This window comes from Phyllopteryx taeniolatus, chromosome 16 (assembly GCF_024500385.1).
Source record: "Phyllopteryx taeniolatus isolate TA_2022b chromosome 16, UOR_Ptae_1.2, whole genome shotgun sequence".
NCBI classification, from domain to species: Eukaryota; Metazoa; Chordata; class Actinopteri; order Syngnathiformes; family Syngnathidae; genus Phyllopteryx; species Phyllopteryx taeniolatus.
The window spans coordinates 20575217-20601043 of NC_084517.1; the positions used below are offsets into that span (position 1 = coordinate 20575217).

At 43.6% G+C, this 25827-nt stretch overlaps 3 long non-coding RNA genes across 4 annotated transcripts in view; 2 read left to right on the forward strand and 1 right to left on the reverse strand.

Annotated features, from left to right (window-relative positions):
* Window positions 1-1438: 1438 nt before the first annotated feature.
* LOC133465937 (uncharacterized) overlaps window positions 1439-25827 on the reverse strand; it is a 48352-nt gene continuing 23963 nt past the window's right edge. Inside the window, exons 1-3 of one of the 2 annotated variants that reach the window (XR_009784784.1) lie at window positions 3309-4265; window positions 2680-2783; window positions 1439-2595 (exon numbers count right to left, since the gene is read on the reverse strand). This is a non-coding gene — a long non-coding RNA (uncharacterized LOC133465937). Of the gene's footprint in view, window positions 2784-3308; window positions 4266-25827 lie in introns of those variants that run through there. The other variant, XR_009784783.1, reaches the window with a different exon arrangement.
* Window positions 9199-11700, forward strand: LOC133465936 (uncharacterized). Its single transcript, XR_009784782.1, has 3 exons — window positions 9199-9634; window positions 10773-11255; window positions 11333-11700. It is a non-coding gene; the product is annotated as an uncharacterized LOC133465936 (long non-coding RNA).
* LOC133466276 (uncharacterized) lies at window positions 21514-22472 on the forward strand. The gene is made up of 2 exons (XR_009784906.1): window positions 21514-22192; window positions 22303-22472. It is a non-coding gene; the product is annotated as an uncharacterized LOC133466276 (long non-coding RNA).

The following is a 25827-nucleotide window of genomic DNA, read 5'->3' on the forward strand; positions in this document are numbered from 1 at the left end:
GGGTCCCTCTTCAGTGGAGAAAGGGGGGTCTTGTGTGCTGGATTACTGACATATAAGAGGTGCTGTGTCCCTCCACCCCTGACAATAGACGCCGGTGTTTGTCGCTGAGACCCTCGCATACGGGCTGCTCTTTATGTTTGCCAATCGAGGTGTGATGATCCTGTGAGCGTCTCACCACGCTCACCTGAAGCGATTCAGCGTGGGACGGCGAGGGGAGGCTGCGAGCGATAAGGAGCAGGTGCGCAGGAGGTCATGGGATGAACGTAGAGCATTTCCGAGGGTCTTAAGACGAACCGGGGCGCGAGCAGATCACACGTGACTCAATTCAGCCGTATTGGAGCAGGTTGGAGCCAGGTTGACGTGGACGCAACTTGGCTCAAGCGCAGTTTATGCTAATATAACAGCTGAGCACCTTATTTCTATGTGGTGTTGTAGAAGTACAACTATAAGCCCAATCAACTTAAAATAAAAAAATAAAAATAAAAAAAACTATTACCAGCAAGTATGTGCAAATGACAGCTACCAGAATGCTTTCTTGCCAATCACTAAAATTGGCAAAGGCAGCCCAAGAGAAGCTGACCTGAGACCAGTCTTGATTCTGGAAAAAGGAATCAGTACCCAACAAAAATACTGTTGTTTTATTTGATTTGATTTGATTTTTTTTTTTTACCATTGGCACATTTGCTTAAGTCCTACCCCTAAAAGTACTGATTTTTCTCCAAATTTACCATTGTCACATGACATTATTGCAATATTTTGCCCAGGATATCGCAATTTTACGATATATATATAGCGAAGGGAAAACATCTACGACACATTCCAATATAGATGCAACAGAAAAGTATTGAAAACATTTGTTGAATTCAAATGAACAGTAATCATCCCCATCCTTTTGACAGTTTTGTGGTTATATAAAATGTTCTTGTGGCCCAATTCCGTTAAGTTATCTTGCTCTGCACTTTTCACTACTATTTCTTCATCAGTGAGCCTTAATGTGCCTCACAATCACTGACAATATTCATCATCAACATTTCCGTACAAATCCCACATACCTGCTTGATCAGGTGATGCTCCGTGAGGTCTCCCAGCATCTAGGCACCTCCGTAAATACTGTAAATATTCCAAAGTATGACAAGTTATTCCATTCCTTGTGTTTTCAAATCAGTCCCATCCACGGGAATATAAAATAAACGTGTGATGATGACGTTATCCCGTGAGAGTCGTTGGTCCCACATGTCCAGCAGCCGGACTTGAGGGAAATCACATTCCATTAGAAAACAAGGTGAAGATTCCACAAAAGAATTTGTTTCATCCATAACATTGATCCATATTTATCCATGTTCATGTGTATTACGATTAAATGTATTTTTTTTTAAAATTGTTTTTAGAAAAAAGAAGAAAACTGGCGGGTTTAAACTTCTCCACCCCCCCCCCCCCCCCCCCCCCCCCCCCCCCCCCAAAAAAAAAATAAATAAAATAAATCCTCGCGACATCCGTCGAAATTGTGTGTATTGGAATAAAAAATTCCGGCGATTAAATGACGTCCAGAGAAAGAGAGAGATGTAAGCAGGTCAATTCCTCAGGATGTCTCCAGCGCGGCGATGTACGAGGTTAGCGGCCGCTCGTTTCCTTGAACGCACCACTCCCGCCCAGCGTCGCAGTCACACTGAGCCATAGTTGCAACACCGCAGCCGAGCACGTGCTGCCCGCCCGTGACGTCTCGCGCAAAGCGACCTGGGACTTGGAGTTTCACTCCAAAAGGGAACACGTTCCCACGTATTTGGACAGTTGCGTTTTCAAATGATTGCAATGCAATATTTTAAAATGACCAGCAAGATATCATACAAGAAGCACAATAAGTAGTGCGAAATATATGTTTGCTTGTTTGTGAAGAATTATTATTTTTTTTTTTTTTTACAACAAAGAAAACAATTTAATATCCAATTTCCTGCTTTCTAAACAGGTAGACAGGTAATAAATAAAATTACATAAAATAAAATTTTGGTAATTTTACATCACTAATGAAAGTCGAGTAGATTTTATGTAGTAAAACTATAAAGAAAACCCTATTTGGCATAAAAAATGATTACAATTTTTAAAAAAAATGTTTCGCCGCAAAATATAAAATTACTTTTTTTAAGTCGGTATTTTCTGCACCAAGATGAAAGACATGAAAAAAAATGATCAAACGTCAATTAATTAAAAATGCAAAACATAATATTGTTTTATTTTATTTAACTATTAATTGAATCAATGATAAATTATTGTTTTACACATCTGAGCCATGCAATTGCATATAAAAGCCTATTATTCCATAACATATTTTCACAATATTAGGTGAAGGTTTTTTTCCCATTTGTGTATTATTCAAAATGATCTCCTTTTTATTGTTTACTAAATATTTTATATGTATCCATGTCACCATAAGTTAAATATGATAATAATTAACATTTAAAAAAAAGTATATTTGTCACACCACCGATCAGAAATAGACAGCCAAGTGTGTGATGATGTCATTAATGGTGGCAGTAGATTTGATTATCAGTCATCAGGCGTCAGCATGAAGGAGGCTTGCGTGTGAGCAACGATGATCACCTGTGGCGGCGCGCAGACACACGGGGGATGTTGCCGCATTAAATCACCTTCCCGTGAATGAATGAATCTCTTGTCTTTGCTTACTTCACTTTCATGTCCTCACGCCTCCGGGCCCGCTCGTGCGCTATTCCTGGGATCGGAGCTTCCTTTACAGCCCAAAAACAAGCACTGGAGTCTTTGGGAGTTGACTGGAGACGCCAGCGGGACAAAATACAGATATAATTGGACATTCAACACAATCTAATGAGAGCCTTTCGACCAGTGATTTTCAAAATCACTGCCTAAGTACAGTTCGGTTGTATTAAACCTTTTAGTACAATTAATTTGCATTTCATCTTGAACAACAGTTTCTCTTTATTTAGCTTTTATTTATGTACTTTTTCTAAACTTAAATTTTATCTGTACTAGTGAATCATTAAGTAGTTTTTAATTTTTACATTTTTTTTTTTTTTACACAGTATTTAAGTGTTAGTGTTCAAACTGTGCATGATGTTACACTTGCGTACAATATTAAATATACTTTTAGGAATAAAACCTTGGTTCTGCTTTTGATTAACACTTGAGCTTTGCCAAGCTTTGTAGTAAGTGTAGAGGCTATCTTCCACATACAGACGTTAAAAGAGTGAACCGCTGATTGGACGCCTGTTGCTAACCAAAACAGCAGCACCTACAGAGGCACATTCACAGATTTTTCAGATGAGAGACGATCTTACCGAGACAGTTTCTTGGAACGTCACTGATGTGTGGTCGCTCCGCAATGTCGTGTGCGTCCATTTTTGTGCCTCTCCCATCTGCAGTTAAGCGTGTGAACACACCTGGTTACTATTTGCAGAAATGCAGTACTTGAGTTCATAGATGCGATCGTTCACGAGCACAGAGACATTGAAGAGTTTACTGCTGAGCTCATTGGAGCCCCAGTTGCTAACCAAAACAACAGCACCTGTCACTCCACAATGTTGTGTGCCATATAGCCATTACCTACAGTCTTTTCGGTCTCAGAGTTTCACTCGACATAAATTGTAATATTGTGGTCATTTAAAAAATGCATTTGATCAAATTAAGACCTCCCCAAGTAGCAGTTGAATATATATATATATATCGAGTGTTGGCGGAAAGATGTGTGTATAAAATATGCTTTCGTTTACGCTCAAGGACATCTAAAAGTTAACTGCTGAGACTGTTTGAACACCATTGGCACTACTTTTCAGTTTTCTGTCCTAAACAAATAATAAAGAAATAAGATAATAAAATGCACCTCATACATCCCAATACCAAATTCGTGAGTAAGACATGCGCCTCATTATTTCAGTAGATATTATTTTTGTGGCATTTTTGCTTGACGGTGTGCTGTGAGATTTTGGCAATAATAATAATAATAATAAAAAAAGACTGCAAATGATTGAATTTAAAAGGCGTGGGGCCAGCCTAGCGTCGCTCCACTCCAGCTTTTCCGATTGTCCGCATTTGGCGACGCTCCAGTCCGCTCCCGCAATATCTGAGCCGCACGCGATTCTGTCAATCGCAGCTACTTGATGGCTTTCTTGTGTGCCAGGCGCTCAAAAGTTGCTGGTGTGTTTTTCTTTTTTTTTTTCTTCCTTTTTTTTTGCGCACGCACAACATTGCGTGACTACAGCCGGGGATGAAAACACAAAGACATTGTTTTCAGTGATCAGTAACCCCTTTATAGTAACAGAACAGCATTCCTGTCTCACATTCCTAAGCCTCCGCTGCTGTGTGAAGCCTTTTTTTTTTTTTTTTTTCTTCCTCTTAAGGAGAAAAATAAAGAAAGGAAAGGAGGACTAGACTTTCTAATGAAGCTCACTGTGTGGATCTCCCTCAGCTAGAATTACATCGACGATGAATTAGGCTCAATAAGATGAAAGGACACTTGGGGGGAAAGGGATCATATCTGAAACTATGTGACGAACGTAAATAACAGTCACATAGAACAGTTTGTTCTTGATCCGTGAACAAAATATGAATTTGGCCTGACTCATACGATTATCTTTAAATTTTAATCACACACACTGAAGAGTTAACTGCAAAACATGTCTGATAGTTGCTGACCAAAACAACAGCACCTATCGAGGCGTGGAAACAATCTCTCAGACACGCCAAACACACACACATGCCACACGCACTGGGCAGCTCGAAACACGCTGCTATTGGCGGATTGGTTGACGGACGATCGTGACTTCCGTGGCTGCTAACCAAAACAGCAGCACATGCCAAAGCGCGGTCTTTCAGAAGAAATTAAGCGCAGGGTCTTCCCTCATGAGTTCCCTGCGCAGTACTAACGATAAAGCTACATGTGTTCGGGTTTGCACTTGTGGCCCGGATGTAAGACCATGACAACGGCTATTAACTAAAACATCATAACATAAAAGAACATAAAAACATTTGGAGACGCAGCACGGTATATTATTAATCAAGTCAAATCAAAAACCTTAGCCATGAAATCCCACGTATCAATGAAACAGCTTTTGGCAATTGACTCGAGAAAAGAAACAACCGACGGTCCATTTTGGATTCTGAGACAAAGTTTGGGAAGACCTGGTCTAAAGAATAAAGTCTGATTTTGAAACCGAAACTTGAGATTTTCCGATGTAGACGCTTAAAAGATATGGAAGCGGTGTACCGTGCCGTAGCGCCTTGTGATAGCCTAACGGTTGCTAACCAAAACAGAAGCACCTACTAAGGAAGTTTTACTTGACATACATCGTAATACGGTGTCCCTGTAATACGGTTTAAATCATATTAAAAATGCACGATTACAAATAAAGTTCATTCCGCCTACAACAGACTTTTGTTGCACGGCTGCAAAAACGTGCCGATTATGATTTATTTGGTCAAATAAAAAAGCCGCGTGTCGTTCAACTGCGCGTGTGCTTGACGATCAGTAAAATAGCTCACGCCATTTTACCCTGACAGGTGACCCAATAAACATCGACCCGCGACCCTTTCACTTTTACTGATTTGGGTTCCCCCAACAACAACCACTCAGCCACGATGGCTCTCCATTTCCTTCAAGTCTTATAAACACAACCTTTTATAAAGCCACAAAAGTGTAATTATGTGCACGTCCTGCTCGAGCCAAATCTAATATTAACTGACCTACGCGGCCGTCCACCAACGCGGCAGCGAGGACAATGGCGTCAGTCATATCTTTGGGGCAGAGTGCGATCGTCACAAGACTGGAGGACATTCATTACTCGGACAGAGAGGGGGCTTCACAGCGCAGCGCTTGTGTTCAAACTGTTTGGATGTGCTCTCCTCTTGTATCTCTTTGACTACCTCCCGCACAAGCACTCCATTCAACGACGGCGGAAACAAATGTTTCCTTATGCGGCTCCGACTTCCCGAGCGCCGTCAACCGGAGCGCCGCGAATGCCGATGAGATGGAGGCGCCGTTGCGGAAAAAAATTCATCACCACAGCAAATTTGACAATAGTAATAAAAGTGGAGAAAAAAAAATTGTGTTTGTTTTTCCTTCTACGCGTTAGCCAGCTGTTACCTGGAGGCTAGCAGGCTAGCACGATGTAAGACAATGGCAATGTACCATTATGAGTTCTTGGGCTGGGAGGAATGCTTTCATTGTGAGTAAAAATGCAAAAAAATATGAATCTAACAGAATGGAGAACAATTTTGTCAAACGCAATATTTTTTTTGTCCTTCCATATGAACATAGAACTTCCTGGTTCACCGAGGACAACGTAAGACCGTGGGAATGTAGCATTTTTCATTCTGAGTTTGGGAAAACGTGTCTACTGTGGCTCAGAGATGAACGGACTGTTCTATTTTTGATTCTGTTGGGGGGGGGGGGGGGGGGGTGTTCAAATATGACTTGGGCAGCAACTGCGTACGATATGTTAGCTGGCTACTTGCTGGTTCAAGTGAAAGAAAAAATAATTGTTAAATACCAAATTCATTATTGTTCATCCTTCAGTATGTTAGCAGGCTATCTCCTGGTTTACGGAAGACCATGTCAGACAAAAATTCCGGGTGGGGAAGGCAGCTTTCAAATGGCGAAAAATAAAGAAATAATCATTTGCATTTTTGCAGAAATGTTTTTAGCGTAGCTTTGCTGACTCGCACTTGGCGGAGGAAATAATGATCCCCCATTAAGCAACAATTAAATGAACTTCTGACTCACAATGAAATGAGCGTGCGTGACTCAGGCATTCTTGTTGCGTGCATGCGAGAAAACATTTATTTCAACAAACACACCCTTCCGGGAACTGCGTGTGCATTTCCTCGGATGTACAACACAACTTTTCTGCAGCGGAAAGAAAGTATTCAAAAAGCATTTTTCTTTAGCCCTGCACTGCGTTTCACTGATAAACACAATTTGGTGTGGACACGGCTATCATAACGAGGACACACGAACAAATCTCGAGCAGCCATGCGCGAAATTGAACAGGACGTCTGCCATTTTGGTTACAAGAAGCCCAAACTTCTACTTGGCAATCCGTCCAAATGAGAAACGGAAACAGAAGCAGGTATCCTCAACTGACTGGCGAAATTAACTTGCCAAGCAACATCTGTCAAGTTCAGTTCAGTTCAGCTGTGTTGAACTTTTAGGTATAATATATTTGCATTTATTTCATTAACTTACATGCAAGTACTGTTTAGTTAATTTTCCTACATGGAAGCACAGTGCTAATGTTCCAGCTGTGCATAATGTTACCGGTGTGTATGTAGCAGCTGGATTTGTCCTGAAAAAGGCAAATCAATGTTTTTGTGTGTGTGTGTGTGTGACCGCAGATTTGAGGTTTTCCACTGCTGGCATCCACCGCGAGTGCAATATGTCTGCTGGCACCGGCGTGTGTGTCAGTATCAGGTTGTGTGGGAGTGTGGCTGGGCTGTGCGTGACTGGGACAGATACACCTGTCTCTGTGCTCAGGTAGGAAGGAGTGTTGTGCTGGGGGTGCAGGCGGGCAGGCAGGGGCCTGTCAAGCGAACAATGCTCTCGATTGTACGCGCAAACCTGACTGCAGACGCTCGCACGGGAGGAAACCCCGCGTGAAAGCGTATCCCTCGCACACTACAAGACATCGTCAAATTATTTATAGTATGCACGTTACGCCGACCGCAGGCGCCCGCCGGCTAAACCCCGGCGACGCTGCCTTTTACACGCAAGCTGCCAATCACACCTTTCGGACTGTAACAAAAAAAAAACAAACAAAAAAAAGTTGCTGCGGGCTTCATCTAATGAACTTGTTTCGTGTAACATTTTCAGCTTATTCTTGTTATGTTACAACTATATTCTCTGACGTTTCGAGCGTGCTCACGTAACAAATTACACTCTTTACATTTTCCAAATATTTAACATTTTTCTGTATTTGAAAAAAAAAACAAACAAACACCACAATCACCTGTGATTATAATTCATTCTTGTAACTGTAAACTGCACGCATAGGGGCACATAGGGGCACCTTGGGTCAAAAGTATGGGGGCATATGCCCCCAATGCCCCCACAGTTCTGCCGCCTCTGTTCATAAATTACTTCTTTTCTTGTAAATTTACAGCTTCACTGTTGTAACATTTCAACTTTATTACGACAATACGACTTTTCTTTCGTGTTACTGATCTTTATTTTCCTTATTTCTTGTAAAAATTGGGACTTCTCTTACAATACTATGCCTTATCGTCGTAACCATTTGACCTTTTCGCCGAAAAATACGACTTCGTAATAGTCCACATTGATTCACATCACCCATTAATACTTTCCGATTTTATGACGGCTAACTTTTGATTCCTGAATGAAACGAGACATTTCCTGGTCTGCGGTTCACAAAATGATACATGGTGAGATCCAACTGATCAACAGCACTTTGCCATCGCAAGAGACTGGAGGAGTAACAAAAAAAGCATAGAAGTGGACTCCCTTAGGAAATAATCATGTGTCACACACCACAATTTTGAATTTTGCTGTTCAGCAGGAGAACAGCAAGTTGTGCAAAACACCGAACAGTTGGATGTCAAATTGGGTTCACCTCGAAAGGTTATAGTGCATTTTAGGTTCATCCTGAACACTTCACCCGAAAGTCCAACATCTCGAACGTTTTGTAGAGTGGCGTGTATAAATAGTGTTACCATTTTTTTTTTTTTTGTCTTTTAACTGTGGCCTTAGTAGAGTGACGCTGAAAGCAAAAAAAAAAAAGAATGCAAAGTTTCCTAAAAAGATGGGTGGGGGGAAAAAAAACAAAAAACCGTGTGGCTCGGCTTTTGTTGTCTGTTATCGGTCCACTTTATCCCAGGAGTTTTGTTCTTGGCGCAGATAAGCGATGGAGAGCAAAGATAAACGAAAGAGGAAGACAAAGCAAGTGACACAAAAGTCAGACAAGGATGAAGGGCGGCGGTCGGCGAGCTCCAATTTCTCGGCCACTCTCATTTTGTCCATTTGTTGACGGGAAAACCATCACGTGGCAACACATTTTTTGCTCGTCGATCGCCGAATACTTGTTTGACACAGCTGTTGCACACATGCTGGATATTTTGCTTTTTTGATGGGAAGAAAATAAAAATAAAAAATAAAATAAAAAAAGGTCTTGCCTTACATGGCTGCAGTGTCATCGTCATCATCATGTTGCCATGAGATTCACTAGCAACCGTGCGTGTGCGTGCGTGTGCGTGTGTGTGTGTGTGTGTGTGACTAACGCAAGGCAGTCTCCATAAAGGTAGTATTGTTAAGTTGCGTGCGAAGCTCATGCTCTGGGCTTCGGGTCCCCGCCCACCCCTGTAAACCAGGGCCACCCCCCCACCCTCCTGCACCTTCCCCTTTCTTTTTGCTACAGGTAAACATTTGATGTCCGCACGCAATCCCCGGTGAGACTCCGCCCTTTGTTCTCGCGGCTGGCTTCTTTTCAGTGTTACTCACACACTCGGCTTCACTCCCCATTCTTTCTGGCATTCCTGTCCTCACTGACTCAGCACCTGTTTCCCTGAAGAGGTTTTGTGGCAAAAATGGTCTATGCCGCAAAGGGCCGGGACGTGTGTTCATATTTCAATGAAAGCGACGTTAATGCAACATGAAATTGTGAGTCCAAACTGTAATAAAATGGCTGATAGGAAAGTAGCAATTTGCGTTTTTACAGGTTGCGACATACTGTAAATGCCATTTATTTTCAAGGTTGAAATGATATTAATTCATTCACTGCCAGTCGTTTTCGGAAAATGCTTGAAAGCATTTTGATTCATCTTTCAAGAGCCGCATTTTGATTCTTGGCAAGAGAAAAGAGTACATTCTCCTCTTTCACCAGAAATGTGAAGTTTTTTCACCCCTGACCTTTTCCATTCTTAAAAAAATTATTATTTTTTTAATTTAAAAATTTCAATTTTCACCAAAAATCAGAGAAAACGAGCCTTTTTGTCCTTCTTCACGCAAACTATAAAACAACAAAAACAAAGACAGAGAAAGCACCTTTGATGGCAAAATCTGAATTTATTTACAGACGTACAACTATGAAACGGGCCGTGAGCGAGTTGAACGTCAGTGCCGTTTTTTACATGCCATTCACTTGCAAAAGACTTAAAATACACTCGCTACCCGCAACAAATACCGCACATATAATTACTGTGTTCAAGTGTGAGCTGCCAAAACCGTTCTTGCATTTCTTGTCAATTTCTCTCACATTTGAAAAATCAATTGAAATATGATCTGAAGGTTTAGAATTCTTCTAATATTGTGGACCATAATATGCTCGGCAAGTTCCCATGCTAATCAGTCACTCCGCCATATCTTGTAAATCGGCCTCCTACGCGGCCTAAACCGACAACAATGGTAAGCAACAAGACGCGGTGAAGTCTTTTCGATCGATTTTCCGAGCGTACTCGAGGACAAAGCGATCCCGCGAAAGAGATTATTTCAATCCCGGCATTGTTGTGTCTCCAGCGACAACTCGCGGTCACCTCTCGCTTTCATCGAGGGGTTTTGGCGGCGTCCGACCAGCCCAATTAGCGGCCCCGCTGAAGGCGGTGCTTTGTGCAACTACAAACTATTACTGTACCGGCAAGAGCGGCCCCCGCTGCCGCCGCCCACCGCCCCGCATGGGCCATGTTAAAGGAATATTAGATTTGTTGTGCCTACAACAAGTTACCTATTGTTGTGCTGGCCTTTCTGCTGCTCTGGAAAAGCCATTCTAACAAGATAATCTGTCTGCGTCCCGTCAATGCAGCGCTCTGTTCCACCGTGCTCGGATGAAACCCTCGAGACAAAGGGGCTGTTTGATTGCGAATACGAACACAAGGCGAGAGAAATGACCGACGGTAGCCATTATTTCATCTTCAATATTTCCCATGATGCAATTTCTGTGATTGTGTTTTGTTGTATCCATCCATCCATTTTCTTTAGCGCTTCTCCTCAGGCGGGTCGCGGGGCTGCTGGAGCCTATCCCAGCTGTCTTCGGGCGAGAGGCGGGGCACACCCGGAACCGGTCGCCAGCCAATCGCAGGGCACATAGTCACAAACTACCATTCGCACTCACATTCACACCTACGGGCAATTTGGAGTCTTCAATCAACCTACCACGCGTGTTTTTGGGATATGGGAGGAAACCGGCGTACCTGGAGAAAACCCACCCACGCACGGGGAGAACATGAAAACTCCACACAGGCGGGGCCGGGATTTGAACCCCGGTCCCCAGAACTGCGAGGCAGATGTACTAACCAGTCGTCCACCGCGCCGGCTGTTTTGTTGTATTTGTTACACAATTGTCTTTTGTGTCATCTGGTCCAGTTTTGCTGGTTGTCACTGGAGCCCAAGGATGTCCTGGATATGAGGTGCGACAGCTGGGTCGCAGCGATGAACGAGCTTATTGTCTCTGCTTGCGCCGCAAGGTGTGCCTGGAGGCATGCCAGCGACCTGGCACCGCTACCAGGAAGCATGCCCGCCCGCCCTCCAATACCAACTGTATTTTAAGGAGCTGCCCATCAGGGCCGTAATCAGGATTTTAGAAATTCCGAGGTCATAACTGTGGAGGTCCGAACAAAAAGTTTCAATAGGCGGATCCATCAGGAAACCTGTATTTTGAATGGACATTGTGTGTGTGTTTGTGTATGGAGTACCGAGAGTGCCAAAATTAAATAAATACATACATCATTAAATGTGTCATGAACTACAGTATTACATTATTGTATTTCATTATTTAGATTTTTTTAAATTATTTGACTGTATTTAATTGTCGCTCTTACTCTGTGCATCATTAAATAATTGTATCTGTCACTCTCTCCCATCAAAGACTAAGACTCGTTTATCACTAACTCTGAAACGACCATTTGTCGGCAGTTAACATTTGCTAGTTATGTTCTCACTAGTGACGGTTGATCACTAATTTGGGTCATCAATGTTTTGGATGGTTCATACTCATGGAGGAGGTTCAGTATCTGAAGTACTGTATTTTGGCCCTAAACCATTTTGAGCTTTACACACTAGCAAGTGTATTTTAATCAAATCTACCCTCTGACAGACAGGGAGCCAGTGTAAAGATCTCAGAACTGGAGTGACGTAGTCCATTTTCTTGGTTTTAGTTAGAACTCGAGCAGTGACGTTTTGAATTAGCTGCAGATGTTTAATGGCTTTTTTTTGTCAGCCCTGTAAATATACTGTTACAATAATCAAGCCTACTGAAGACAAATGCATGGCCGGGTCCTATTGAGACATCAGTTTTTTTATGCTAGATATGTGTTTTTAAATGATAGTAGGCTGACTTTGTAATTGTCTTAATATGCTTCTCAAGATTGAGGTCTGAGTCCATAAGTACACCTAGATTTTTAGCCTGCTCTGTGGTTATAAGATTTAACGAATGGAGCTGTCGGCATACTTCCGATCGCTCTCCTTAGCTCAAATGATAACAATCTCCATTTTGTCCTTGTCAAATGTAGCAAAGCCATGAATTTTTCAATTTCAATGCATTTAGTCAGTGCCTGTATAGGACCACAGTCACCTGATGAAACTGAGATGTATAATTGTGTACCTTCTGCATAGCTGTGGTAACATATATTATTGTTGTTTTCTATTATCTGAGCTACTGGGAGCATATAGATGCTAAATAGTAGAGGGCTGAGGATGGAGCCTTGAGGAACTCCACATGAATTTTGTTTGCTTAGACTAAGGATAGGATAATCCACTGTGGAGTCCACAGTGAAGAGGAAACAGATGAGCATGGGGTTTCGGCATTGACTTATTTGTCAACAGTTATCTTTTTTTTCCACTCAGGAAAAAATACTTAAGACATAACCTTGGTGTCCTCAATGGTAGTTACAGCCCTGCCTGCTGCCAATTAAGATGGCTCAATTCCATGTTTTCTGCTGGATGCGTCCACATTTGACTACTTTCACACCGGCCATCTAAGACGGCTTTTTCCCTTGTCGCTGTCCAGGACACCGATGAAGGATATCAGAGATGTGGCTTTTAGCCGCCACGTCAAAAATCGCTCGGAACGCGTGGCATGCTTGCGGCGTTCTCAGAGTTCATGTCAAGCAGCTCTTTGTGTACACTCCAACCAGCTAATAACAGGGCTGAGAGGAAAAATAATTGAAAAGAACAAAGCATCACTGACAAAGCAGAAGCAGCTCTGTAAACTATTTTGGTTTTTAAAAGAGGCCATATTGTCATGTATTTCTTTCATTTCGGAAAGGACAATAGTCTCCCGAGTATGCATCCAATTCAGTCAAGTGAAATTGTCTACAGTTAGCCTGCTTGATGTATGAATGGATCATTTGTATTGGAGCGTACACACGTAAAATCGCAACCGCTTCAAGGGAAGTGCCGACGTGAACGCTTACGGCTCAGCGTATGGAGTCGTTTTAGCTGCCTTTGATGTGTGAGAACCGTCCAAGTTTTTCTTTTTTTTTTTTCATAGCCGCTGACTCACTCGACCGCAAGCTAGCGTGACAGCAAAGGCAGGTTAACGCAACCCCTTACCCCCGCGCCCTCGTCCTCCCATCTCATGGACGACGCAAGTGAAATGAGCTAATAAGCGAGCGCATGCCCCGAGGCGCCGGACTTCAAATCCATCAGACATAAACTTCTCTGCTTGAGTGTCATTATGTTGTCACTATGAGAACATTTTTCCCAAGCGTCATTAGACACGGCTAACCTCGTCTTTGTGTGGGAGAAGTTAAACATTTATTCTAAACACATTTATTATTTGCACATACGCTCATTATCATGATCGGTGCTGTATGAAGCCACAAGTGAAGATGAATCTCATCTTATCAGTCCAGGTTGCCCCCTGGAAAGTTTGACATTTGTTTTGCCCCCTGTCCCCGTCAACCACTGAAGTAAATAATAATAATTTCTTTTTTGCTAAAAATAAATCAATAAATCAATGAATAATAACAATTTCAATGCTAATTAAAACGTTTACTTGTAGACATATTTCAAAGGGACCTTTCGTTCAATACAAATACCTAAATAAAATATAATTTAAATTTCAAGGGAAAATTATGAAGGAAAAAAATGATATGTCGGGGGACGCATCACTAAAATGTTGCTTTTTTTTTTTCAAATTCATTTTGAACATTTTGCCACTGTCATTTTGTCATTGACACCGTAGGGAGTCGTAAGTCACTTTCACTCCCGCGTCCTGCTCCTCGTTTTCTACTGCTTGACGTTTATGCCGTTAACCTCCCAGTAGCTCTTTATGATTTCTTTTTTTATTGGGGTCAGCTGTTTTTGTTGTTTTTCTACGTGTGACACAAAGTCCAGAGTCTACCGCCAACACATTGATGACGACGCCGAGGGTTTGTTCACCACTGAACGGGGCAGATTACGACAGCGCGCTCGTTTCTCTGGTAGATAAACAACCAATGAAATCGCCACGTCCCGATTTGACCAAGCATCTCCATCAGCACACCCATTCACTTTTGATAGGAGACTTCTGAAGACTGTCAAGACGAGAACAGATCGCTTTTATTTTGCTTCAACAAATCACGTTTTGAACAATTATCTCCATCAGCCTGCCTGAAGTGGTCTTTAAAATGTAGTTCCTCTTTCTGCCAGCCCATTCATTTTATAATGGAGATGAGTAAAGACGTCAGTATTTTGGTTTAAAAAAAAATTAAAAATAATGAAAAAATAAATAAATCACGTTTTTCAGCAAGTATCTCCATCGGAATGCCAGAATTGTTCATCACAACAAATGTACTCTCTTTATCACAACTCAACCATTCACTTAATTTTTTAGGTAAACCAAGATTGGATCGCAGTTACTTTGTTTCAATAAATAAAGTTTTTTTTAAAAAAAATATATCTCTATATATATATATAGTTTATTATATTTCTGCTGTAGCAGTGAACAAAAACAGAAGTATTTAAGCTCATACATATCCGTTCAACATAGGAAGCCAACAGTACATGAACAGTGTACATTTACTCCACTTAAACATTTTGCAACAAAAACTGAAGTTTTAGTTTTGATATATATTTTTTTTCATGAAATAGTTAGCCGTTAAACAGATTTTTTTAATTCCTCAAAAAATATGAATTGGAAATGTGTCATACGTCTTTAGCTAAACTGCAATATTTTTTAACAAATATCCCCAATGGCCTCTGTGAACGTACCAACTATTTCTACTATTTATTGTTTTACTATGTAAAAAAAAAAAAGAACAAAAATTCAAATTTGCAGCGGCCTGGCCAATAAATTCAAAACAACATCCATCAAATGCATCACAGGCTACCACGGGTGATGAGGAGCGAAATCAAGCCTGTCCAAAAAGTTGACTTAAATGTGTCTTAAACGGGATTTTGTAACACAACACAAAGCTGCGCATCCACGTGTGGAAGTATTAGCCGAGGTGTTGCAGCGCCCCGAGGGCGACGGCGGCGGCGTTCTGCCAACTAGAAAAAGCGGCCTGCGCGGTTATCTTGGCTTTGTGCGAGGAGTTGCTGGCGCGCCGACAACATCCACAAGATTAATAACATCTAGTCACGACACGGCGAAAACCAGGAATACAGCAGAGCGGGAGGAGGCGGCAAGATGGAGAAGGCAACGGCAGGGGGGGGGGGGGTCAAAGGTGAGGACGTGTTAGCAGGGGTGCTAGCTAGAGCTAGATCGATAGATAGATAGATAGATAGATAGATAGATAGATAGATAGATAGAGCTTTAGTACAGGGGTTGGCAAAGTATGGCCTGCGGGCCAGATGCGGCTCCCTCCGTACTATAATGTGGCACACCGAGCGTTGAGATTATCAAGAGTCCAGTTGTATTGCATTGTCATTTTTTCCCCCAGTTTTTTTTTCATCTTCAACAAAAAAATGAGAATGAATTATTATTATTAAAATAAACAATGTTACCATTTTACATATATATATTTTAAATTGTAATTTATATTTATTTAATTCACGACATCTACAAATAACTGGTCCATTTGTCTGCTGTAAAAGCAAAATGTTATTTCTTTTGTAATATTAGAGCTTAATTCTCAATATATAACTGTTTTTTTTTTTTAAATCTAATATTATGATGCAAAAGTCTCAGGGAATGTCAAATTTCAGGGAATATTGAAATTTGTTTTGCTCATAAAATTACACATTTCTTTTCATAAAAGCATTTTTTTTAATGTTTTGACTTTGTCCCTCCTATCGTAACTTTATTCTTGTTAAAGTCAGATGTTTTCTGGTAATGCAAAAAAAAAAAATTTAATTCCCAGAAAATTATGACTATTTGCTTTTTTTCTCTGAAACTTTCAACACTTCAATTCAAGCAATATTTCAATTTTTAGTCTTCTCATTTTTGTTGTGTTGTCACGTACTATGTGGACTGCTGCCATCAGTATAGACAACAGTATTTTTCCAATTATTTGTAATGTCTGAGCATAATTGGGACAGTTGCGTGACAAAACGGGGGGGGGGGGGGGAAATAAGTTTCCAACGGCGCACCTGGTTGAAAACGCATGTCGCGAAAGCAAAACAACTCATCTCGGCGCAACCTTTCAGCAGCACTTTATTTATTTGGCACAATGCGCTGCACATCTGCGTCGCTGCTCAACGTGTCTTTCCGCAGAGGTGGCGCCCTTACTGTCTCAACATCCGATTGGGCCAAATCCTACATGTACTCGATCCCGGCCACACGGTCTTGGCCAAACACCTGCCGCTGGTTGCGGTGGAGAAGGTTTGGGAGGAGAAGGGAGGGGTGCTTGTGTTGGCACGCCGCTGCACTCGTGTAGCCCGGGGAATGTGTCGAGGTGGAGAGGGGGGATTTAAAGCGAATAAACATTATTCTTTCGCAGAAATGCTTTGAATCACCGTCGAACAGCACATTTAAGGCTGTTGTAAAAGCTTTAAAATCAGTCACAGACTTGAAGTCAAGGTTTAGGAGCCCACCCCTTCGCTACATGCCGGACACTCACGCGCCGCATTGCTGGAATAATATTAGACAATGATGGTGGTAGCATTTCTCTCATGTGAAAGTGGCATTTAAAACTTCACAGTCAGGAGATCTGAGTTCAAATCTCCATTGGGAGTATTTCATGTTCTCCCCGTGCTTGAGTGGCTTTTCCCCAGGTACTTTGGCTGACCCCCACATTCCAAAAACAAGCATGTCCGGTTCAGTGAAGGTTCTGAAATGTGCATACGTAGGTGTGAGTGCGAGTGCGGTTGCTTGTTTGTCTATAGGTGCCCTGTGATCGGCTGGCGAACAGTCCCGGGGTCTACGCCATCGCTCGTCCGAAGTCAGCCGGGAAAGGCTTCGGGTCAGCACCACTCGAGACTTTTCCCAAAAGAGGGCAGAGGGGTGAAACAACTCCATATTTTTGCTGTTGTTGGTGCGGTCCCAAAGGCAACAGTGCTGGGTTGCGGCTCACAGAGAGGCCAGTGTTTGCGGCACAGGAACTCGGATGGACGAGGCACAAAGAGACCTTTGGTTTGGCCACGACACAGCGGGAATGCAATAGTCGTTCAGTGGGAAGAGGCGAGAAACCACCAGACGCATCTCGCTTCCTCCCTCTCTCACGGGAAAGGAGATGGTGACGCCAACAAAGCCCCGACATGCAACCGGCCCGTGAATCACTGGAGGCATTATGTCCTTCGAACACACGCTCCATTGATGAATAAAACAAGAGTTGGTTTTTTTTGTCAAATCCATAATCAATAAATAATAGCTGTCACTTTGTTTGCTGACATACCAGAGAGGGAACACAAAACAATCAGCACCAATTCTGGGACTCGGTTCAGACTGCACATGGTTGGAGCAAAAGTGTGAGACCCCGGCCCGGGTCAGCCATTGGTCAGAACACATTGAAGTACAACAATAGGCAGAAATAGAGGGACTCCACATCAGCCTTTTGGATTCAAGGTGAAACATCTTCAACAAACAAGAACAGTCCAGTTGCCTTGAGGCATGACATGGATGACTGAGAATCCACACAGACGTCCCAGTTTGTTGGTGGAGGTCTGTGCTCCGGGTCACCTAAAAATGCTTTGTATTCTCAAGCTGCCCAAACCGAAAACACATGCGCCGACCTTTTTACCTTGAAATTGACACTCGCGGTGACCTCCGGGGTCTCAGGCCACCAGCGGAAGGTTACCCCTGCATTGTCTTTAGCCTCCCGCGGACACCTTGACCTAAAACCTCACGGAAACCCTCGACGCCCCGTGCCCTCGCTGGCACCTCTGCCCTACGGCCCGGCCTCATTCATCTCGCCGCCCCTCTTCGGCCAGGCGAGCTGAAGGCCCTCTTTGTAAGCACTCCCTGGGAGATATTAACCCCCTGTCTCTGCGCTCCTGCCGCACAAAGAAAGCACTTACTAACCGCTAAAGCCTTAACAAACAGCGTCTTTCAAATGAACCCTGCTCCGTGTGTTGCGGAGGAAAAGAGAGGGGGGGGGGGGGGGGGGGGGGAGTGGGGAATCCAAGAGAGGAAGCTCATAACATTTCGCTTGTTTTTAGAGATTACAGAGAACCTTGTAGTACTTGCCGTACTTAGAACTCATTAAGATGGCTTCCTATTGGGTTCCTGTTTGATGGCGCCACAGTGGGAAGTTACGGTTATGGTTAGGGGTGGGTTAGGTAAAACCGGAGTGCTCAAAGAGGGTTAGAGTTAGGGTTAGGGTTTTAAAGCCAGTATTGTTTACAACAGTAAAAGTTAGATTGGCGAGGCGTGTTCCGACATTCCTACGCGAGTAAAAATTCCGTTTATGAAGCCGCCGTAGGGACGCAACTCCGTCGTCGAATATACAAGCGAGGATCGCTTGTATATTCTGATGTTTGTTGATGTGGACACTCGAGTATTCATTTATTTAGCGCGAGTCCACATGTGGGTTGTTTCAGGGGTTTGGGAAATTGAAACAAAGTGATATCACATTGATATACTGATATACTGCGGGCACTAAGTCGGCCTCAGCAAATGTTTTCTTACGGTCATACAAAAACAACTGTTCGGGATTATTTTTGTTGATTCTACGAATCAAGCCCAATACAAAAAAAAAAACGTTGACTGTTGAGGTTTGGCTAAAATCCCCAACCTCTGTCTCGTGGGTCTGGAACACATCCCGCAACTATACGACGCTTTGTCCCTTCAGAGTAGATCACATAAATCGCCAGTCAAACATTTCGGCAAGAGCTTTAAGAGCGGCAGAAATAGCATCGGGAGATAAAGACCAGACACATTTGTGAGTTCTGTGAACACCTGCGAAGGCAACCCGCGATCACACGATATCATCAATGACGTGTTCCGTCAGCGAGCAGGTGAACGGCAGGTCAGCGACCTGAAAACGCTGCCAGCGGCCACAAAACTAACGAGCAGACAAAGAACAAGGTCACGCGCTAAAATGTGAGCCACACGCGCGAAAAGTGCTGAATAGAAAAGAAAATGTTTGGACAAAAAGTGGAATGTGTCGCGTCTTACTTTTGACGTTTAGAAAGTGGCCCAAGAGTGAAACGGGCGGCTGTAAAGCAGTTAAGACTTTACAGCCATTGTTAAGATGAGGCGTTGACCGTTCAACCTGAACAATACGACAACGGAGGCGTTTGGGATTTCCTTATGGAAGTTATTACGCTGACTGCATGTTTCCAGAGATGAAGTGACACACCATGTGGTATTCTTTGGATCATGAGCTGCTCCTTTCTCCAGATGCAGCTACTGTACATACAGTAATATAGTTAGATGGATGACACATGATGTGGTATGCTTTGGATCATGAGCTGCTCTTTTCCATAGATAGCTACAGTATATGAACTAAGTAGTCTTTTTTATTTATTTATTTATTTTGCCGTTACAGTCCGCTTGCATTGTGGGGCAGTGACCCATCAGATTTACGGGATGGCTCTACGTTCCTACCCTCACCTTCGGCCGAAATGAGTTTCCGCCCTTAGAGATAGGGTGAGAAGCTCCATCATCCGGGAGGATCTCAGTGTAGAGCCGCTGCTCCTCCGCATCGAGAGGAGCCAGATGAGGTGGCCGGGGCATCCCCCCCTTCGGTTGGCCCGGGAACGCCTCGGGATCCCCCCGGAAGAGCTGGAGGAAGTGGCTGGGGAGAGGGAAGTCCGGGCGTCCCTGCTAAAGCTACTGCCCCCGCGACCCGACCTCGGATAAGCGATAGAAAATGGACGGATGGATGGATGGATGGATGGATCGAGTCGCAGTGAAAAAAAAGCTTGTTATTCGTGCATTACTGCCACCAACAGGACTGTGGCGGAACAGCAGAACCAGCACATCATCAGGTGAACATGTTTAGGATTGTTCAGGCCTGGCAGAGGTCTTTTGGGTGGACATATTTGCATAACGACGACAACAACAACAACAACAACAAAAAAGGGCCAAGCTTTTTTGTCAATAAAGCGACTTAAACGGATGTTCTTGCACGACAATGACTTTGTTCGTTCTCTGGGGCCTCTAATGGAAAACAAACTGCCGTCTACTTAAGTCCGACAAAATTGCAGGGTAAACAATCCCACCGTCCCGTCTCAAACACATCCTCCTATCCGTCCAAACACATGGTTGCGCGAGGTTCAAAATGAGTCCCAGAAGGCGGGAGGCGAGCGGCCGCGCTCCGGGTTGCTGGAATCGTCTTCCCACATCTGACTTTTCCGCCGATGAATAAGGCTTTGTCTGCCGAGGAATGAGATCCATATCTCCCATTTGGCATCTCTGCGTCGTCACTAATCACAAGCAGATGAGCAGACAAGTTGTGCTTTGCGCTGCGTGTGCGTGTGTGTGTGTGTGTGTGTGTGTATAGAGCTTGGATTTTGTTTTTTTGGGTTGGTTTTTTTTTTTTTAACCACAGAACTCGGAACACGACCAGGGTTAGATTGTGGTTTTATACGCCAATGGGAAAATGCACGCTAACATTTGAATGGCCTCTGTCAGTAACTCATTAAACACGTAAAACCAAAAGGTTTTCTGTGGGCACTCTGTTTTCCTCCCACACTCGAAAATCAAGCCAGCCAATCACAAGATGTTTATTGAGAGACAGGCAACTGTTCACCCGAACTAATTTGGTAGCAACCAGACAAAATCTCTTGCTGTTGAAGGAAATGCCCAAACTGACCCAAAAATGGACGCTTCGAGACATTTTTGTGGGGCTACTCATGATAGATCTTCCAAATTCCATGTTGCTATGTGATCTTATGGAGATGACTAATTCGAGTTTTGTGTTTTATGGCGAGTACTCAAACATGGCCACCGTGCGCCTCCTATACGCAATTACGGAACTCAAAGTTTTTACGATTTAGCAGCACCCAACTGCGCTGTGTACATGGTTCAAATTTGGCAGCAAGCGCACAGAATTTAGCATTTTTGGTGAACTCCCCCACAGACTACAGACTCCTTCGTGTTGTTGGCTAGACAATCTCCTGGACCGTGCTAGACAATCTCCTGGACAGCTAGCGGGATTTTTCATTTGGTGTCAATCATTCAACTCCTGCTCATTGTTGCGAGTCGGTGGTTATATTGCGCAATGACCCCGGCGGAGCGCACGCAGCGGAGAAGCCGACGCTCTCAAGCGCTTAACAAAACACGAGGCTGGTCGAGGGCACCTGATGTGCAGAAACAGCAGGGTAGGTGTTTGTTGACTCCGTGCCAAACGCCTCGCGAGCTGCTGGAGTCAAGACATGACCGCGGGCGTTTAGCGGCGCGGTTCCCACGTTGGGACGAGCTGACGGACGTGCGGTCGACCCGGAGCGGCGATGTCGAAAGCGCGCGGGTCCCGATCGGCGGGGCCTTCGTAAAACTTTGTGATGTTTCTCAAACCGCGACGTTCCCAAACTTCTCACGGGCCGCATTCATTCGGTACAAAGGATCTCTGTTCTGCTCCGGTCTCCCTCAGTAGATCCCTTTGTGAACGTAGGGCAGCAAGTCCTCCGCACTGGAATGCCCCGTTCTCAGGGTGAGGAGGTAAAGCTCACACAGGGGAGGGGGACGCGCAAATACGTCCACGCTCCTGCTTATTTTTTCAAAGACGCTCATAATTAGATGTAAGCAGAAGTCACACCGAGGTCAGCGCGCTTCGCTCCCTGAGAACGTCTCCCTCAATTAAGAGCGCCGGCCTTCGGCTGTCGTTGGGGTTAACCGCCGTCCGTGATGTTCAATGACTTTGCCATTTCCGTGGACGTGAATAGAATTAGAGAAGGGAAGGGAGCGCCCGGAGAAGGACGGTAAGACGACCTCTCCGCCACTAGACTTTATATATCGCCCTTTGTGCTGAGCAGACTTTGGGCTTCTATGTTTGTTAAAAAAAAAAAAAAAAAAAAAAACTTCTTGGCAGGCGAGGCTCGGGGTCTACAGATGTCTGGACGGCACCGCTCGGGCTCACCCTCCAAAGGCAGCGAGCAGCTGTTGCCAGAGAGAGACAGGCTGCCTCGGAGAGAGACTGGGAGGGGGCCAATGGACCAAAAAAAAAAAAACAAAAAAAAAAGAGAAACAACAAGAAAGAGCCTCTTTCACTGCCTGGTATGTCCTTCTGGATCCTTACACAATGTATCCTTTGAGCACCCAGAAGAATAACATTTACGTTAAAAGTTTTCTCATCCCGGGAAGTTTGGGTCATTCGCCTTGTGAAGGGTTGACGCCGAGGTGAGCGTCGCAGGAATGGCGCACAAGCGGATTCGGTCGGGAATTCCAACAACCCCGGGAACAGATGTGAAACTTCCATCCGCACATTTCCTATACCGGCGCTTCTCAAACTTTTGACCCCAAGTACCACATCAAAAAAAAAAAAAAAAAAAAATAGTACAATAAATAAATGCTTGAAAACAAAACAAACGATTCTAAAAGAGAAAATGCAAATGTACTTGACTTCCAAGTACAACTGAACCGCACATAATAAATATACTGTATATATATATATGTGTGTGTGTGTAACACAATGCACAGTTTACATTTGATTCTTTGACTCTTAGCGTAGCACTAGATGGTGCCGTACCACCCTTTGAAAATCAACGCACTCAACCAGCAGTGACTCAGACAACATTAAACATTGATTGATTTCTATTTGACCGCTTCGTTAGTCTTGTAAAACCTCGTTGAATGTGATACCGTATCAAAGCCTGGGCCTTGAGCTTAAAGGCTCGATGATGCCAACCCAGACAGTTTACAACCCAGAAAGACTCCCCAGGCGGGAAATCAATGATGTCCGGTTTATTATTAATAAGCTACTGGCTCTGTTTTGACTCAAGGACCTTAAAAATGGGAACGACGCCCAAAGAAATGCAACCACTCGGTCGTATTAGAGAAAGAATTTGTAGTAGATGAGGTGTTGGTCCGGAGAAAAATTCAGGAAGTGGTACACCTAGCCTGCAGTTATTGAGTGTGTTTTTACGATTGCATTGAAAATGTCTAATGTAGCGTTACAAGGCAAGCACAGTTTCAATGTTTTCATTTTCAAGTAACCCAAAGGAAAACAAGCATACAAGTTTGTATTTTCATACTTCTATAATACAGAATAGTGAAAGTGGTACTCAGGCTTTCTAGCTAGGATCACTAAATAAAATATTTAAACTGTGCGTAGTATTATAGTGGTCCAAAGCTTTTTTTTAAGTCCTGTACAATTCAATTGTATTTACCTTCGAAGCGCAATACATTTGCATTTAATCTTTTAAAATTGTATTTGTATTGAACTTTTATGTGGAACACACTTGAATGGAATCATTTCGGAACATTATGTGTTGATGTTCCTATATTTAGGCGCAGTGTTCTCGTGCTCTGCCTCGTTTTTGAATTTATACGTCGTCGGTCGTTAAATCGGCGTAGCGGTTGGAGGGCCATTGCTATAGATAATATGAATGTGGTCTGATCTGTAACGCCTTGTGTGAGAGAGAAGGCACGGTGTGAAGATTGACGCAAAAGGAAAGCAGCAAAGGGAGGATGTCTGGAAAATATCCGCGAGACAACAGGAGCGCTCAAAACATGGAAAAGCAGCAATCGCCTCGACCGCAAACGGCCTCGTCCAGCCGGAGAATTCAGAAACACGCGATGGGCTTTCTTGGGATTTCTGCTTATCCCGTGAATGTCGGCCGCCGAGACAACGTGGGACGCAACGGACGAAGCAGAGACAGTAAAAACCTTTCACACGGAGGGGAAAAAGTAGGAGGGTGGGGAAGGGGCCGCTTGGCAAGCGCTGAGCTCCAGTTAGCGTTCTGTCTGAGCGCTCCCTCCTGGCTCGCGGCACATTCGATCAATTCGGTCACGTTGAGTGTGCCGCTTGACGGATGCGAGGAGCCAGCACGGCAACGGAGGCGCTTCGGTTTCATTTGCACGTCACGCAACCCGCTCTGCTGATAACGCTTCTCAAATCAAGAACACAAGAACACAACATACAATAAAATTAAACAAATACACATATGCCAAAAGACATAACCTCTTCAACCTTTTCACGAAAGTACAGCATGGATAACTGAATACTCTTGGTTGGCGGTTAGCACATCTGCCTCACAACTCTGTGGTTCTGGGTTCGAATCCTGTGTGAAGGTAGCACGTTCTTCCCATGCTTGCGTGGGTTTTCTCCGGGTACTCCAACAGCGTGAGCTTCACTGAGGACTAAATAGATGTCGGATGCATGGACAATGACGCGATTAGGGACGAGTACTGCGGTATTAATAATCTCCTCCCGGTCAATTTTGCAGCTCTACGGTTGCCACTCGAAGTGTCTCCCTCAACAGAAGCCATCTCATCCCAACTGCCTGCCGTCACCATGCCTAACGCCGCGTAACGCCGGTTCCGCGACATCACGGCGTTACCACAGGTGACGAGTATCTCCGAGAGACGCACAGTGCGCCCTTTCTTTGGGCCACTGTTTGGTTTTCCCTCGCTTAATCGTTGGGGAGAGCCGCGGCTTGCAGAGGGAAAAAAAATAAAAATAAAAATAACAAACATACATTTGTTTACAGTTTACTACGAACGGAGCAGCAAATGGATTCTTACCCTCTGCCTCACCAACACAAATTAAAGTCCACTTGCATCAGGGGACGCGATCTGTCATGACCAACCAGATGTTTTTGGGTTAATGCTAACAGTTAAACACAGCCATCGAACAACGGTCTCGGGGGGATTCAGGCCGTCTCCCTCACGTCGGAATAATTCCTTCGCTAAAGTCGAGAGAGTCTTTCACAACAATAAGCTAAAGCGAACCCCGTTCAAAGGTGAAAATGGACGATATAGAGACAATATCAAGAATGCTTTTAAAAGTTTGAACGCTCCCACACGCTTTAGAGATTAAAACTTATTAAAACACATTTTTAGCACCTGTTCTCCCTCACTTGATCACAGTTCTTCAAAAAAAAAAAGAGGCACAGAGTGCTCGCTTCGAGCTCTTTATCTGTCACTGCCGTTTGAAGTTACCTGTAAAACTGACACCAAATACAAAAGGCAATCAAATGCATATTTAAACACCAAAATGTTCAACCAAACCGTATAATTTCATCTAATAAAAGTCTGCTAGCTTAATGCTAACAGATTTTAAAAACAAACAAAAAAAAAAACATCATAACGGGCTAATGAAAATTAGCATAGGAGTTACAGTACGTCACTGAATATGCACCAAATTCCGACTTGCTTGTAACGTACTGTTAAAACTCATGAAAAACACCCCAAGAAAATCTCGGGGGGGCACAAACAATGAACGAGGGCTCCATGCACTTTTACAGTAAAGGGGTCAAATTGTAAAACAGGCCCGCTACGTGTGATCGAGATCTGGAAGGTGTGTTTGAGCGTCTTTATCAGTCAAGTCCAAAGGAAGACGGCTTCGGGAGGAAGCGTGTTATAAATCACTTCAACAAAGGAACGCTTTGTCGGG